Raw genomic sequence first — 16,833 nt, forward strand, 5'->3', positions numbered from 1 at the left:
TGATAGTTATAGTATATTTCCAGTGCCCTTTGACCTAAGCCCTATATTGAATAATATTCTGCTATGACCCATGGAGTTGTCATGGGCTAGTTTTTGAAAGCAGCCAAATGCAATGCAGTGAATGACTTGATATCTTCCAGCCTTAATCTCTGTAACTCTCGCCAACTAACTGGGTTAACCGAACTAAAAAATTCATTGCCATTGAGTTGAGGCTGATTCATAGAGACCCGCGAATGCAAATGTGAGGTGGTTGTGATCTATCCAGGAGACTGGATAATTTGCTAACAATGTAACGAATGAACACGATACCCCGTGTGATCGGGCCATGCAAATAAACCCTAATGTGGGACTGTTTAGTGTGGACATTTCGTTAGCTGTGAATCAGAAATGGGGTTTTATTACTCTTGGGGAAAAAGAGCCACCATGAGTGAAACATGAATCAAGAGCCTTGTGCTGAGCCTCCTAAATCAGCGAGAGCGTGAGCGAGAGCGAGAGCGTGAGCGAGAGCGAGAGCGTGAGCGAGAGCGAGAGCGTGAGCGAGAGCGAGAGCGTGAGCGAGAGCGAGAGCGTGAGCGAGAGCGAGAGCGAGAGCGAGAGCGAGAGCGTGAGCGAGAGCGAGAGCGTGAGCGAGAGCGAGAGCGTGAGCGAGAGCGAGAGCGAGAGCGTGAGCGAGAGCGAGAGCGTGAGCGAGAGCGAGAGCGTGAGCGAGAGCGAGAGCGTGAGCGAGAGCGAGAGCGTGAGCGAGAGCGAGAGCGTGAGCGAGAGCGAGAGCGTGAGCGAGAGCGAGAGCGTGAGCGAGAGCGAGAGCGTGAGCGAGAGCGAGAGCGTGAGCGAGAGCGAGAGCGTGAGCGAGAGCGAGAGCGTGAGCGAGAGCGAGAGCGTGAGCGAGAGCGTGAGCGAGAGCGAGAGCGAGAGCGTGAGCGAGAGCGAGAGCGTGAGCGAGAGCGAGAGCGTGAGCGAGAGCGAGAGCGTGAGCGAGAGCGAGAGCGTGAGCGAGAGCGAGAGCGTGAGCGAGAGCGAGAGCGTGAGCGAGAGCGAGAGCGAGAACGAGAACGAGAGCGTGAGCGAGAGCGAGAGCGAGAGCGAGAGCGAGAGCGAGAGCGTGAGCGAGAGCGAGAGCGAGAGCGAGAGCGAGAGCGAGAGCGTGAGCGAGAGCGAGAGCGTGAGCGAGAGCGAGAGCGTGAGCGAGAGCGAGAGCGTGAGCGAGAGCGAGAGCGAGAGCGAGAGCGTGAGCGAGAGCGAGAGCGTGAGCGAGAGCGAGAGCGTGAGCGAGAGCGAGAGCGAGAGCGAGAGCGAGAGCGAGAGCGAGAGCGAGAGCGTGAGCGAGAGCGAGAGCGAGAGCGAGAGCGTGAGCGAGAGCGAGAGCGAGAGCGAGAGCGTGAGCGAGAGCGAGAGCGTGAGCGAGAGCGAGAGCGTGAGCGAGAGCGAGAGCGTGAGCGAGAGCGAGAGCGAGAGCGAGAGCGTGAGCGAGAGCGAGAGCGAGAGCGTGAGCGTGAGCGAGAGCGTGAGCGAGAGCGAGAGCGAGAGCGTGAGCGCGAGCGAGAGCGTGACGAACTGCACACTATGACAGTTGATGTTCAGTACTATGGACAAAATTAGCTAAGCAGGAGAGACAGGGAGAATTGGGATGGGTCAGAAAGTAAATGTAATTATGCAATTGTCAGGAAACACAGCAGTGACAAAGTGGCATTTGAAAAAGAACTATAAGAAGTAATGGACCTAGTCAAGTGGATACTTAGAAGAAAACCATTTCAAAGAGTGAACCGCATTCTTGGGTCCCAAGGAAGCACTGGGCAGGTCTGCAGGAAGAGCCTCCCATCACAGGATCTAGTGTGATGGGAGAAATATTTCAGAGGGGTGGAGGAGAAATTAAAGAAATCTCTTAGACCAGTAGAAAGATTATGGCTTTTATTCCATTGATATGGACAGAAATGAAATTTATATTATGTAAATAATAGCGAGTAATAGGTATGTGTATTTGGAATTGAATGTAGTGGATGCTTCTGTAAAGGCAGAGGCAGGAGAGCAGGCAGGAGGCTATTGCAGAAATCAGAGATTAATGATGTAGAAGTGGTAGAAGGCAGAGACAAAAGAAGCGATGAATCTGGCTCTTTTGCAGAGTTAGAATCCCCAAGGTTTTCTGGCAAACAGATCATGGCATGTCCCGGAGGAAGAGTGACAAGGATGACTGTAAGCCTTTTGGTCTCAGTCTCGTTGAAGGAGACATTTCCACCAGCCTCAGGATGCTAACTGTAACCCCAGCTGCTCCGTCAAGAGTTACAGTCTTAGAAACCCGCAAGAGCAGTGCTACCTGTCCTATACCATCGTTGGGAGTTGGCATCGACTTGATAACGGGGTTTTCTACTTACTCCAGGAAAAAAAGCAAGACTGTCTGCTCCCATAAAAAGTTATAGTCTCAGAAACGTGCGGGGCACGTCTCCCTGCCCTAGCTATAGGGCTGCTATCAGTAGACATTGACGTGATGGCTGTGTGTTGTCTTTTAGCCTGGTCTATTTCCTCCCAGAGAACTTGCACTTCTCCTACTTTAATACTCAGTTCCCAGGTTTATTATTGAATGTTTAGTCATTGGAATTTATTACTATACGGTTAGCTTCACTAGAAGAAATAAAATCATTTTTGTCTTGTTCAGGATTTCATCCCCAAGGTCTAACGTGTTATTAGCTATTCAATACTTATTGAATGAATGAGCACCTGCCGGCAGCCAAGGAGCAACGTATAAAAATACTAGATGTGATCATTTCTATGAAAAATTGGCAATGTTTTGGTGAAAAACATATAAACAAGAAATGATCAAATGGCAAAAGAAGGTAACATATCATTAATTGTCCATGTAAGTTGATTTACTTTTTTCTGCAATGCAAACTCAAGAGGTTTAAAGCCATGCACATTTTATTCACCTTGTATATAGGATTAAATAGATACATTATTAATCAAAATCCCAATCGAAATCTTGGAAAAGTAGAATGGTGAGAGAAATTTGCACAGATAAGATGGATTTTACTGATGCTGAATCTAAGTCCAGGATGGAAATTTTCTACTTTATGTCATAAGCAAGAAGGGAACACTCACTCCTTCTACTAAGAAAGCGGGGTGTGGTGGGGTGGGAATAAAGGAAGTGCTTACTTTTAGTGAGAACAATAATGCTTTAATTTTAGGGATTATGCATTTCAGTTAACGCAGTGCTTCAATATGCTGCAGTTAGTTGTCATTGGGTCAGCCCTTACACATGCTGATCCCATGCAAAACAGAACAAATGCTGAAATTCTGCCTGATCCTGCACCAATTTCATGATAATTGGTGTACTTCAGCCCACGGTGATAGTTATAGTATATTTCCAGTGCCCTTTGACCTAAGCCCTATATTGAATAATATTCTGCTATGACCCATGGAGTTGTCATGGGCTAGTTTTTGAAAGCAGCCAAATGCAATGCAGTGAATGACTTGATATCTTCCAGCCTTAATCTCTGTAACTCTCGCCAACTAACTGGGTTAACCGAACTAAAAAATTCATTGCCATTGAGTTGAGGCTGATTCATAGAGACCCGCGAATGCAAATGTGAGGTGGTTGTGATCTATCCAGGAGACTGGATAATTTGCTAACAATGTAACGAATGAACACGATACCCCGTGTGATCGGGCCATGCAAATAAACCCTAATGTGGGACTGTTTAGTGTGGACATTTCGTTAGCTGTGAATCAGAAATGGGGTTTTATTACTCTTGGGGAAAAAGAGCCACCATGAGTGAAACATGAATCAAGAGCCTTGTGCTGAGCCTCCTAAATCAGCGAGAGCGAGAGCGTGAGCGAGAGCGAGAGCGTGAGCGAGAGCGAGAGCGTGAGCGAGAGCGAGAGCGTGAGCGAGAGCGAGAGCGTGAGCGAGAGCGAGAGCGTGAGCGAGAGCGAGAGCGTGAGCGAGAGCGAGAGCGTGAGCGAGAGCGAGAGCGTGAGCGAGAGCGAGAGCGTGAGCGAGAGCGAGAGCGTGAGCGAGAGCGAGAGCGTGAGCGAGAGCGAGAGCGTGAGCGAGAGCGAGAGCGTGAGCGAGAGCGAGAGCGTGAGCGAGAGCGAGAGCGTGAGCGAGAGCGAGAGCGTGAGCGAGAGCGAGAGCGTGAGCGAGAGCGAGAGCGTGAGCGAGAGCGAGAGCGTGAGCGAGAGCGAGAGCGTGAGCGAGAGCGAGAGCGTGAGCGAGAGCGAGAGCGTGAGCGAGAGCGAGAGCGTGAGCGAGAGCGAGAGCGTGAGCGAGAGCGAGAGCGTGAGCGAGAGCGAGAGCGTGAGCGAGAGCGAGAGCGAGAGCGTGAGCGAGAGCGAGAGCGTGAGCGAGAGCGAGAGCGTGAGCGTGAGCGAGAGCGTGAGCGAGAGCGAGAGCGTGAGCGAGAGCGAGAGCGTGAGCGAGAGCGAGAGCGTGAGCGAGAGCGAGAGCGTGAGCGAGAGCGAGAGCGTGAGCGAGAGCGAGAGCGTGAGCGAGAGCGAGAGCGAGAGCGTGAGCGAGAGCGAGAGCGTGAGCGAGAGCGAGAGCGAGAGCGAGAGCGAGAGCGAGAGCGAGAGCGAGAGCGTGAGCGAGAGCGAGAGCGAGAGCGAGAGCGAGAGCGAGAGCGAGAGCGTGAGCGAGAGCGTGAGCGAGAGCGAGAGCGTGAGCGAGAGCGAGAGCGTGAGCGAGAGCGAGAGCGAGAGCGAGAGCGAGAGCGAGAGCGTGAGCGAGAGCGAGAGCGTGAGCGAGAGCGAGAGCGTGAGCGAGAGCGTGAGCGAGAGCGAGAGCGTGAGCGAGAGCGAGAGCGAGAGCGTGAGCGAGAGCGAGAGCGTGAGCGAGAGCGAGAGCGTGAGCGAGAGCGAGAGCGTGAGCGAGAGCGAGAGCGTGAGCGAGAGCGAGAGCGAGAGCGAGAGCGTGAGCGAGAGCGAGAGCGTGAGCGAGAGCGAGAGCGTGAGCGAGAGCGAGAGCGTGAGCGAGAGCGAGAGCGTGAGCGAGAGCGTGAGCGAGAGCGAGAGCGTGAGCGAGAGCGTGAGCGAGAGCGAGAGCGTGAGCGAGAGCGAGAGCGAGAGCGAGAGCGTGAGCGAGAGCGAGAGCGAGAGCGAGAGCGTGAGCGAGAGCGTGAGCGAGAGCGAGAGCGTGAGCGAGAGCGAGAGCGTGAGCGAGAGCGAGAGCGTGAGCGAGAGCGAGAGCGTGAGCGAGAGCGAGAGCGTGAGCGAGAGCGAGAGCGAGAGCGAGAGCGTGAGCGAGAGCGAGAGCGTGAGCGTGAGCGAGAGCGTGAGCGTGAGCGAGAGCGAGAGCGTGAGCGAGAGCGAGAGCGTGACGAACTGCACACTATGACAGTTGATGTTCAGTACTATGGACAAAATTTGCTAAGCAGGAGAGACAGGGAGAATTGGGATGGGTCAGAAAGTAAATGTAATTATGCAATTGTCAGGAAACACAGCAGTGACAAAGTGGCATTTGAAAAAGAACTATAAGAAGTAATGGACCTAGTCAAGTGGATACTTAGAAGAAAACCATTTCAAAGAGTGAACCGCATTCTTGGGTCCCAAGGAAGCACTGGGCAGGTCTGCAGGAAGAGCCTCCCATCACAGGATCTAGTGTGATGGGAGAAATATTTCAGAGGGGTGGAGGAGAAATTAAAGAAATCTCTTAGACCAGTAGAAAGATTATGGCTTTTATTCCATTGATATGGACAGAAATGAAATTTATATTATGTAAATAATAGCGAGTAATAGGTATGTGTATTTGGAATTGAATGTAGTGGATGCTTCTGTAAAGGCAGAGGCAGGAGAGCAGGCAGGAGGCTATTGCAGAAATCAGAGATTAATGATGTAGAAGTGGTAGAAGGCAGAGACAAAAGAAGCGATGAATCTGGCTCTTTTGCAGAGTTAGAATCCCCAAGGTTTTCTGGCAAACAGATCATGGCATGTCCCGGAGGAAGAGTGACAAGGATGACTGTAAGCCTTTTGGTCTCAGTCTCGTTGAAGGAGACATTTCCACCAGCCTCAGGATGCTAACTGTAACCCCAGCTGCTCCGTCAAGAGTTACAGTCTTAGAAACCCGCAAGAGCAGTGCTACCTGTCCTATACCATCGTTGGGAGTTGGCATCGACTTGATAACGGGGTTTTCTACTTACTCCAGGAAAAAAAGCAAGACTGTCTGCTCCCATAAAAAGTTATAGTCTCAGAAACGTGCGGGGCACGTCTCCCTGCCCTAGCTATAGGGCTGCTATCAGTAGACATTGACGTGATGGCTGTGTGTTGTCTTTTAGCCTGGTCTATTTCCTCCCAGAGAACTTGCACTTCTCCTACTTTAATACTCAGTTCCCAGGTTTATTATTGAATGTTTAGTCATTGGAATTTATTACTATACGGTTAGCTTCACTAGAAGAAATAAAATCATTTTTGTCTTGTTCAGGATTTCATCCCCAAGGTCTAACGTGTTATTAGCTATTCAATACTTATTGAATGAATGAGCACCTGCCGGCAGCCAAGGAGCAACGTATAAAAATACTAGATGTGATCATTTCTATGAAAAATTGGCAATGTTTTGGTGAAAAACATATAAACAAGAAATGATCAAATGGCAAAAGAAGGTAACATATCATTAATTGTCCATGTAAGTTGATTTACTTTTTTCTGCAATGCAAACTCAAGAGGTTTAAAGCCATGCACATTTTATTCACCTTGTATATAGGATTAAATAGATACATTATTAATCAAAATCCCAATCGAAATCTTGGAAAAGTAGAATGGTGAGAGAAATTTGCACAGATAAGATGGATTTTACTGATGCTGAATCTAAGTCCAGGATGGAAATTTTCTACTTTATGTCATAAGCAAGAAGGGAACACTCACTCCTTCTACTAAGAAAGCGGGGTGTGGTGGGGTGGGAATAAAGGAAGTGCTTACTTTTCGTGAGAACAATAATGCTTTAATTTTAGGGATTATGCATTTCAGTTAACGCAGTGCTTCAATATGCTGCAGTTAGTTGTCATTGGGTCAGCCCTTACACATGCTGATCCCATGCAAAACAGAACAAATGCTGAAATTCTGCCTGATCCTGCACCAATTTCATGATAATTGGTGTACTTCAGCCCACGGTGATAGTTATAGTATATTTCCAGTGCCCTTTGACCTAAGCCCTATATTGAATAATATTCTGCTATGACCCATGGAGTTGTCATGGGCTAGTTTTTGAAAGCAGCCAAATGCAATGCAGTGAATGACTTGATATCTTCCAGCCTTAATCTCTGTAACTCTCGCCAATTAACTGGGTTAACCGAACTAAAAAATTCATTGCCATTGAGTTGAGGCTGATTCATAGAGACCCGCGAATGCAAATGTGAGGTGGTTGTGATCTATCCAGGAGACTGGATAATTTGCTAACAATGTAACGAATGAACACGATACCCCGTGTGATCGGGCCATGCAAATAAACCCTAATGTGGGACTGTTTAGTGTGGACATTTCGTTAGCTGTGAATCAGAAATGGGGTTTTATTACTCTTGGGGAAAAAGAGCCACCATGAGTGAAACATGAATCAAGAGCCTTGTGCTGAGCCTCCTAAATCAGCGAGAGCGTGAGCGAGAGCGAGAGCGTGAGCGAGAGCGAGAGCGTGAGCGAGAGCGAGAGCGTGAGCGAGAGCGAGAGCGTGAGCGAGAGCGAGAGCGTGAGCGAGAGCGAGAGCGTGAGCGAGAGCGAGAGCGTGAGCGAGAGCGAGAGCGTGAGCGAGAGCGAGAGCGTGAGCGAGAGCGAGAGCGTGAGCGAGAGCGAGAGCGTGAGCGAGAGCGAGAGCGTGAGCGAGAGCGAGAGCGTGAGCGAGAGCGAGAGCGTGAGCGAGAGCGAGAGCGTGAGCGAGAGCGAGAGCGTGAGCGAGAGCGAGAGCGAGAGCGAGAGCGAGAGCGTGAGCGAGAGCGAGAGCGTGAGCGAGAGCGTGAGCGAGAGCGAGAGCGTGAGCGAGAGCGAGAGCGTGAGCGAGATCGAGAGCGTGAGCGAGAGCGAGAGCGTGAGCGAGAGCGAGAGCGTGAGCGAGAGCGAGAGCGTGAGCGAGAGCGAGAGCGAGAGCGTGAGCGAGAGCGAGAGCGAGAGCGAGAGCGTGAGCGAGAGCGAGAGCGAGAGCGAGAGCTAGAGCGTGAGCGAGAGCGAGAGCGAGAGCGAGAGCGAGAGCGAGAGCGAGAGCGAGAGCGAGAGCGAGAGCGAGAGCGAGAGCGAGAGCGAGAGCGTGAGCGAGAGCGAGAGCGTGAGCGTGAGCGTGAGCGAGAGCGAGAGCGTGAGCGAGAGCGAGAGCGTGAGCGAGAGCGAGAGCGTGAGCGAGAGCGAGAGCGTGAGCGAGAGCGAGAGCGTGAGCGAGAGCGAGAGCGAGAGCGAGAGCGAGAGCGTGAGCGAGAGCGAGAGCGAGAGCGAGAGCGTGAGCGAGAGCGAGAGCGTGAGCGAGAGCGAGAGCGTGAGCGAGAGCGAGAGCGTGAGCGAGAGCGAGAGCGAGAGCGAGAGCGTGAGCGAGAGCGAGAGCGAGAGCGTGAGCGTGAGCGAGAGCGTGAGCGTGAGCGAGAGCGAGAGCGTGAGCGAGAGCGAGAGCGTGACGAACTGCACACTATGACAGTTGATGTTCAGTACTATGGACAAAATTAGCTAAGCAGGAGAGACAGGGAGAATTGGGATGGGTCAGAAAGTAAATGTAATTATGCAATTGTCAGGAAACACAGCAGTGACAAAGTGGCATTTGAAAAAGAACTATAAGAAGTAATGGACCTAGTCAAGTGGATACTTAGAAGAAAACCATTTCAAAGAGTGAACCGCATTCTTGGGTCCCAAGGAAGCACTGGGCAGGTCTGCAGGAAGAGCCTCCCATCACAGGATCTAGTGTGATGGGAGAAATATTTCAGAGGGGTGGAGGAGAAATTAAAGAAATCTCTTAGACCAGTAGAAAGATTATGGCTTTTATTCCATTGATATGGACAGAAATGAAATTTATATTATGTAAATAATAGCGAGTAATAGGTATGTGTATTTGGAATTGAATGTAGTGGATGCTTCTGTAAAGGCAGAGGCAGGAGAGCAGGCAGGAGGCTATTGCAGAAATCAGAGATTAATGATGTAGAAGTGGTAGAAGGCAGAGACAAAAGAAGCGATGAATCTGGCTCTTTTGCAGAGTTAGAATCCCCAAGGTTTTCTGGCAAACAGATCATGGCATGTCCCGGAGGAAGAGTGACAAGGATGACTGTAAGCCTTTTGGTCTCAGTCTCGTTGAAGGAGACATTTCCACCAGCCTCAGGATGCTAACTGTAACCCCAGCTGCTCCGTCAAGAGTTACAGTCTTAGAAACCCGCAAGAGCAGTGCTACCTGTCCTATACCATCGTTGGGAGTTGGCATCGACTTGATAACGGGGTTTTCTACTTACTCCAGGAAAAAAAGCAAGACTGTCTGCTCCCATAAAAAGTTATAGTCTCAGAAACGTGCGGGGCACGTCTCCCTGCCCTAGCTATAGGGCTGCTATCAGTAGACATTGACGTGATGGCTGTGTGTTGTCTTTTAGCCTGGTCTATTTCCTCCCAGAGAACTTGCACTTCTCCTACTTTAATACTCAGTTCCCAGGTTTATTATTGAATGTTTAGTCATTGGAATTTATTACTATACGGTTAGCTTCACTAGAAGAAATAAAATCATTTTTGTCTTGTTCAGGATTTCATCCCCAAGGTCTAACGTGTTATTAGCTATTCAATACTTATTGAATGAATGAGCACCTGCCGGCAGCCAAGGAGCAACGTATAAAAATACTAGATGTGATCATTTCTATGAAAAATTGGCAATGTTTTGGTGAAAAACATATAAACAAGAAATGATCAAATGGCAAAAGAAGGTAACATATCATTAATTGTCCATGTAAGTTGATTTACTTTTTTCTGCAATGCAAACTCAAGAGGTTTAAAGCCATGCACATTTTATTCACCTTGTATATAGGATTAAATAGATACATTATTAATCAAAATCCCAATCGAAATCTTGGAAAAGTAGAATGGTGAGAGAAATTTGCACAGATAAGATGGATTTTACTGATGCTGAATCTAAGTCCAGGATGGAAATTTTCTACTTTATGTCATAAGCAAGAAGGGAACACTCACTCCTTCTACTAAGAAAGCGGGGTGTGGTGGGGTGGGAATAAAGGAAGTGCTTACTTTTAGTGAGAACAATAATGCTTTAATTTTAGGGATTATGCATTTCAGTTAACGCAGTGCTTCAATATGCTGCAGTTAGTTGTCATTGGGTCAGCCCTTACACATGCTGATCCCATGCAAAACAGAACAAATGCTGAAATTCTGCCTGATCCTGCACCAATTTCATGATAATTGGTGTACTTCAGCCCACGGTGATAGTTATAGTATATTTCCAGTGCCCTTTGACCTAAGCCCTATATTGAATAATATTCTGCTATGACCCATGGAGTTGTCATGGGCTAGTTTTTGAAAGCAGCCAAATGCAATGCAGTGAGAGCGAGAGCGTGAGCGAGAGCGAGAGCGTGAGCGAGAGCGAGAGCGTGAGCGAGAGCGAGAGCGTGAGCGAGAGCGAGAGCGTGAGCGAGAGCTAGAGCGAGAGCGAGAGCGTGAGCGAGAGCGAGAGCGTGAGCGAGAGCGAGAGCGTGAGCGAGAGCGAGAGCGTGAGCGAGAGCGAGAACGTGAGCGAGAGCGAGAGCGAGAGCGAGAGCGAGAGCGAGAGCGAGAGCGTGAGCGAGAGCGAGAGCGAGAGCGAGAGCGAGAGCGTGAGCGAGAGCGAGAGCGAGAGCGAGAGCGAGAGCGAGAGCGTGAGCGAGAGCGAGAGCGAGAGCGAGAGCGAGAGCGAGAGCGAGAGCGTGAGCGAGAGCGTGAGCGAGAGCGAGAGCGTGAGCGAGAGCGAGAGCGTGAGCGAGAGCGAGAGCGAGAGCGAGAGCGAGAGCGAGAGCGAGAGCGTGAGCGAGAGCGAGAGCGTGAGCGAGAGCGAGAGCGTGAGCGAGAGCGTGAGCGAGAGCGAGAGCGTGAGCGAGAGCGAGAGCGAGAGCGTGAGCGAGAGCGAGAGCGTGAGCGAGAGCGAGAGCGAGAGCGAGAGCGAGAGCGAGAGCGAGAGCGAGAGCGAGAGCGAGAGCGAGAGCGAGAGCGTGAGCGAGAGCGAGAGCGAGAGCGAGAGCGAGAGCGAGAGCGTGAGCGAGAGCGTGAGCGAGAGCGTGAGCGAGAGCGAGAGCGTGAGCGAGAGCGAGAGCGAGAGCGAGAGCGAGAGCGAGAGCGAGAGCGTGAGCGAGAGCGAGAGCGTGAGCGAGAGCGAGAGCGTGAGCGAGAGCGTGAGCGAGAGCGAGAGCGTGAGCGAGAGCGAGAGCGAGAGCGTGAGCGAGAGCGAGAGCGAGAGCGAGAGCGTGAGCGAGAGCGAGAGCGTGAGCGAGAGCGAGAGCGTGAGCGAGAGCGAGAGCGAGAGCGAGAGCGAGAGCGAGAGCGTGAGCGAGAGCGAGAGCGTGAGCGAGAGCGAGAGCGTGAGCGAGAGCGAGAGCGTGAGCGAGAGCGTGAGCGAGAGCGAGAGCGTGAGCGAGAGCGAGAGCGTGAGCGAGAGCGAGAGCGTGAGCGAGAGCGAGAGCGAGAGCGAGAGCGTGAGCGAGAGCGAGAGCGAGAGCGAGAGCGTGAGCGAGAGCGTGAGCGAGAGCGAGAGCGTGAGCGAGAGCGAGAGCGTGAGCGAGAGCGAGAGCGTGAGCGAGAGCGAGAGCGTGAGCGAGAGCGAGAGCGTGAGCGAGAGCGAGAGCGTGAGCGAGAGCGAGAGCGAGAGCGAGAGCGTGAGCGAGAGCGAGAGCGTGAGCGTGAGCGAGAGCGTGAGCGTGAGCGAGAGCGAGAGCGTGAGCGAGAGCGAGAGCGTGACGAACTGCACACTATGACAGTTGATGTTCAGTACTATGGACAAAATTTGCTAAGCAGGAGAGACAGGGAGAATTGGGATGGGTCAGAAAGTAAATGTAATTATGCAATTGTCAGGAAACACAGCAGTGACAAAGTGGCATTTGAAAAAGAACTATAAGAAGTAATGGACCTAGTCAAGTGGATACTTAGAAGAAAACCATTTCAAAGAGTGAACCGCATTCTTGGGTCCCAAGGAAGCACTGGGCAGGTCTGCAGGAAGAGCCTCCCATCACAGGATCTAGTGTGATGGGAGAAATATTTCAGAGGGGTGGAGGAGAAATTAAAGAAATCTCTTAGACCAGTAGAAAGATTATGGCTTTTATTCCATTGATATGGACAGAAATGAAATTTATATTATGTAAATAATAGCGAGTAATAGGTATGTGTATTTGGAATTGAATGTAGTGGATGCTTCTGTAAAGGCAGAGGCAGGAGAGCAGGCAGGAGGCTATTGCAGAAATCAGAGATTAATGATGTAGAAGTGGTAGAAGGCAGAGACAAAAGAAGCGATGAATCTGGCTCTTTTGCAGAGTTAGAATCCCCAAGGTTTTCTGGCAAACAGATCATGGCATGTCCCGGAGGAAGAGTGACAAGGATGACTGTAAGCCTTTTGGTCTCAGTCTCGTTGAAGGAGACATTTCCACCAGCCTCAGGATGCTAACTGTAACCCCAGCTGCTCCGTCAAGAGTTACAGTCTTAGAAACCCGCAAGAGCAGTGCTACCTGTCCTATACCATCGTTGGGAGTTGGCATCGACTTGATAACGGGGTTTTCTACTTACTCCAGGAAAAAAAGCAAGACTGTCTGCTCCCATAAAAAGTTATAGTCTCAGAAACGTGCGGGGCACGTCTCCCTGCCCTAGCTATAGGGCTGCTATCAGTAGACATTGACGTGATGGCTGTGTGTTGTCTTTTAGCCTGGTCTATTTCCTCCCAGAGAACTTGCACTTCTCCTACTTTAATACTCAGTTCCCAGGTTTATTATTGAATGTTTAGTCATTGGAATTTATTACTATACGGTTAGCTTCACTAGAAGAAATAAAATCATTTTTGTCTTGTTCAGGATTTCATCCCCAAGGTCTAACGTGTTATTAGCTATTCAATACTTATTGAATGAATGAGCACCTGCCGGCAGCCAAGGAGCAACGTATAAAAATACTAGATGTGATCATTTCTATGAAAAATTGGCAATGTTTTGGTGAAAAACATATAAACAAGAAATGATCAAATGGCAAAAGAAGGTAACATATCATTAATTGTCCATGTAAGTTGATTTACTTTTTTCTGCAATGCAAACTCAAGAGGTTTAAAGCCATGCACATTTTATTCACCTTGTATATAGGATTAAATAGATACATTATTAATCAAAATCCCAATCGAAATCTTGGAAAAGTAGAATGGTGAGAGAAATTTGCACAGATAAGATGGATTTTACTGATGCTGAATCTAAGTCCAGGATGGAAATTTTCTACTTTATGTCATAAGCAAGAAGGGAACACTCACTCCTTCTACTAAGAAAGCGGGGTGTGGTGGGGTGGGAATAAAGGAAGTGCTTACTTTTCGTGAGAACAATAATGCTTTAATTTTAGGGATTATGCATTTCAGTTAACGCAGTGCTTCAATATGCTGCAGTTAGTTGTCATTGGGTCAGCCCTTACACATGCTGATCCCATGCAAAACAGAACAAATGCTGAAATTCTGCCTGATCCTGCACCAATTTCATGATAATTGGTGTACTTCAGCCCACGGTGATAGTTATAGTATATTTCCAGTGCCCTTTGACCTAAGCCCTATATTGAATAATATTCTGCTATGACCCATGGAGTTGTCATGGGCTAGTTTTTGAAAGCAGCCAAATGCAATGCAGTGAATGACTTGATATCTTCCAGCCTTAATCTCTGTAACTCTCGCCAATTAACTGGGTTAACCGAACTAAAAAATTCATTGCCATTGAGTTGAGGCTGATTCATAGAGACCCGCGAATGCAAATGTGAGGTGGTTGTGATCTATCCAGGAGACTGGATAATTTGCTAACAATGTAACGAATGAACACGATACCCCGTGTGATCGGGCCATGCAAATAAACCCTAATGTGGGACTGTTTAGTGTGGACATTTCGTTAGCTGTGAATCAGAAATGGGGTTTTATTACTCTTGGGGAAAAAGAGCCACCATGAGTGAAACATGAATCAAGAGCCTTGTGCTGAGCCTCCTAAATCAGCGAGAGCGTGAGCGAGAGCGAGAGCGTGAGCGAGAGCGAGAGCGTGAGCGAGAGCGAGAGCGTGAGCGAGAGCGAGAGCGTGAGCGAGAGCGAGAGCGTGAGCGAGAGCGAGAGCGTGAGCGAGAGCGAGAGCGTGAGCGAGAGCGAGAGCGTGAGCGAGAGCGAGAGCGTGAGCGAGAGCGAGAGCGTGAGCGAGAGCGAGAGCGTGAGCGAGAGCGAGAGCGTGAGCGAGAGCGAGAGCGTGAGCGAGAGCGAGAGCGTGAGCGAGAGCGAGAGCGTGAGCGAGAGCGAGAGCGTGAGCGAGAGCGAGAGCGAGAGCGAGAGCGAGAGCGTGAGCGAGAGCGTGAGCGAGAGCGAGAGCGTGAGCGAGAGCGAGAGCGTGAGCGAGATCGAGAGCGTGAGCGAGAGCGAGAGCGTGAGCGAGAGCGAGAGCGTGAGCGAGAGCGAGAGCGTGAGCGAGAGCGAGAGCGAGAGCGTGAGCGAGAGCGAGAGCGAGAGCGAGAGCGTGAGCGAGAGCGAGAGCGAGAGCGAGAGCGAGAGCGTGAGCGAGAGCGAGAGCGAGAGCGAGAGCGAGAGCGAGAGCGAGAGCGAGAGCGAGAGCGAGAGCGAGAGCGAGAGCGAGAGCGTGAGCGAGAGCGAGAGCGTGAGCGTGAGCGTGAGCGAGAGCGAGAGCGTGAGCGAGAGCGAGAGCGTGAGCGAGAGCGAGAGCGTGAGCGAGAGCGAGAGCGTGAGCGAGAGCGAGAGCGTGAGCGAGAGCGAGAGCGAGAGCGAGAGCGAGAGCGTGAGCGAGAGCGAGAGCGAGAGCGAGAGCGTGAGCGAGAGCGAGAGCGTGAGCGAGAGCGAGAGCGTGAGCGAGAGCGAGAGCGTGAGCGAGAGCGAGAGCGAGAGCGAGAGCGTGAGCGAGAGCGAGAGCGAGAGCGTGAGCGTGAGCGAGAGCGTGAGCGTGAGCGAGAGCGAGAGCGTGAGCGAGAGCGAGAGCGTGACGAACTGCACACTATGACAGTTGATGTTCAGTACTATGGACAAAATTAGCTAAGCAGGAGAGACAGGGAGAATTGGGATGGGTCAGAAAGTAAATGTAATTATGCAATTGTCAGGAAACACAGCAGTGACAAAGTGGCATTTGAAAAAGAACTATAAGAAGTAATGGACCTAGTCAAGTGGATACTTAGAAGAAAACCATTTCAAAGAGTGAACCGCATTCTTGGGTCCCAAGGAAGCACTGGGCAGGTCTGCAGGAAGAGCCTCCCATCACAGGATCTAGTGTGATGGGAGAAATATTTCAGAGGGGTGGAGGAGAAATTAAAGAAATCTCTTAGACCAGTAGAAAGATTATGGCTTTTATTCCATTGATATGGACAGAAATGAAATTTATATTATGTAAATAATAGCGAGTAATAGGTATGTGTATTTGGAATTGAATGTAGTGGATGCTTCTGTAAAGGCAGAGGCAGGAGAGCAGGCAGGAGGCTATTGCAGAAATCAGAGATTAATGATGTAGAAGTGGTAGAAGGCAGAGACAAAAGAAGCGATGAATCTGGCTCTTTTGCAGAGTTAGAATCCCCAAGGTTTTCTGGCAAACAGATCATGGCATGTCCCGGAGGAAGAGTGACAAGGATGACTGTAAGCCTTTTGGTCTCAGTCTCGTTGAAGGAGACATTTCCACCAGCCTCAGGATGCTAACTGTAACCCCAGCTGCTCCGTCAAGAGTTACAGTCTTAGAAACCCGCAAGAGCAGTGCTACCTGTCCTATACCATCGTTGGGAGTTGGCATCGACTTGATAACGGGGTTTTCTACTTACTCCAGGAAAAAAAGCAAGACTGTCTGCTCCCATAAAAAGTTATAGTCTCAGAAACGTGCGGGGCACGTCTCCCTGCCCTAGCTATAGGGCTGCTATCAGTAGACATTGACGTGATGGCTGTGTGTTGTCTTTTAGCCTGGTCTATTTCCTCCCAGAGAACTTGCACTTCTCCTACTTTAATACTCAGTTCCCAGGTTTATTATTGAATGTTTAGTCATTGGAATTTATTACTATACGGTTAGCTTCACTAGAAGAAATAAAATCATTTTTGTCTTGTTCAGGATTTCATCCCCAAGGTCTAACGTGTTATTAGCTATTCAATACTTATTGAATGAATGAGCACCTGCCGGCAGCCAAGGAGCAACGTATAAAAATACTAGATGTGATCATTTCTATGAAAAATTGGCAATGTTTTGGTGAAAAACATATAAACAAGAAATGATCAAATGGCAAAAGAAGGTAACATATCATTAATTGTCCATGTAAGTTGATTTACTTTTTTCTGCAATGCAAACTCAAGAGGTTTAAAGCCATGCACATTTTATTCACCTTGTATATAGGATTAAATAGATACATTATTAATCAAAATCCCAATCGAAATCTTGGAAAAGTAGAATGGTGAGAGAAATTTGCACAGATAAGATGGATTTTACTGATGCTGAATCTAAGTCCAGGATGGAAATTTTCTACTTTATGTCATAAGCAAGAAGGGAACACTCACTCCTTCTACTAAGAAAGCGGGGTGTGGTGGGGTGGGAATAAAGGAAGTGCTTACTTTTAGTGAGAACAATAATGCTTTAATTTTAGGGATTATGCATTTCAGTTAACGCAGTGCTTCAATATGCTGCAGTTAGTTGTCATTGGGTCAGCCCTTACACATGCTGATCCCATGCAAAACAGAACAAATGCTGAAAT

This window comes from Tenrec ecaudatus, chromosome 8 (assembly GCF_050624435.1).
Source record: "Tenrec ecaudatus isolate mTenEca1 chromosome 8, mTenEca1.hap1, whole genome shotgun sequence".
NCBI classification, from domain to species: Eukaryota; Metazoa; Chordata; class Mammalia; order Afrosoricida; family Tenrecidae; genus Tenrec; species Tenrec ecaudatus.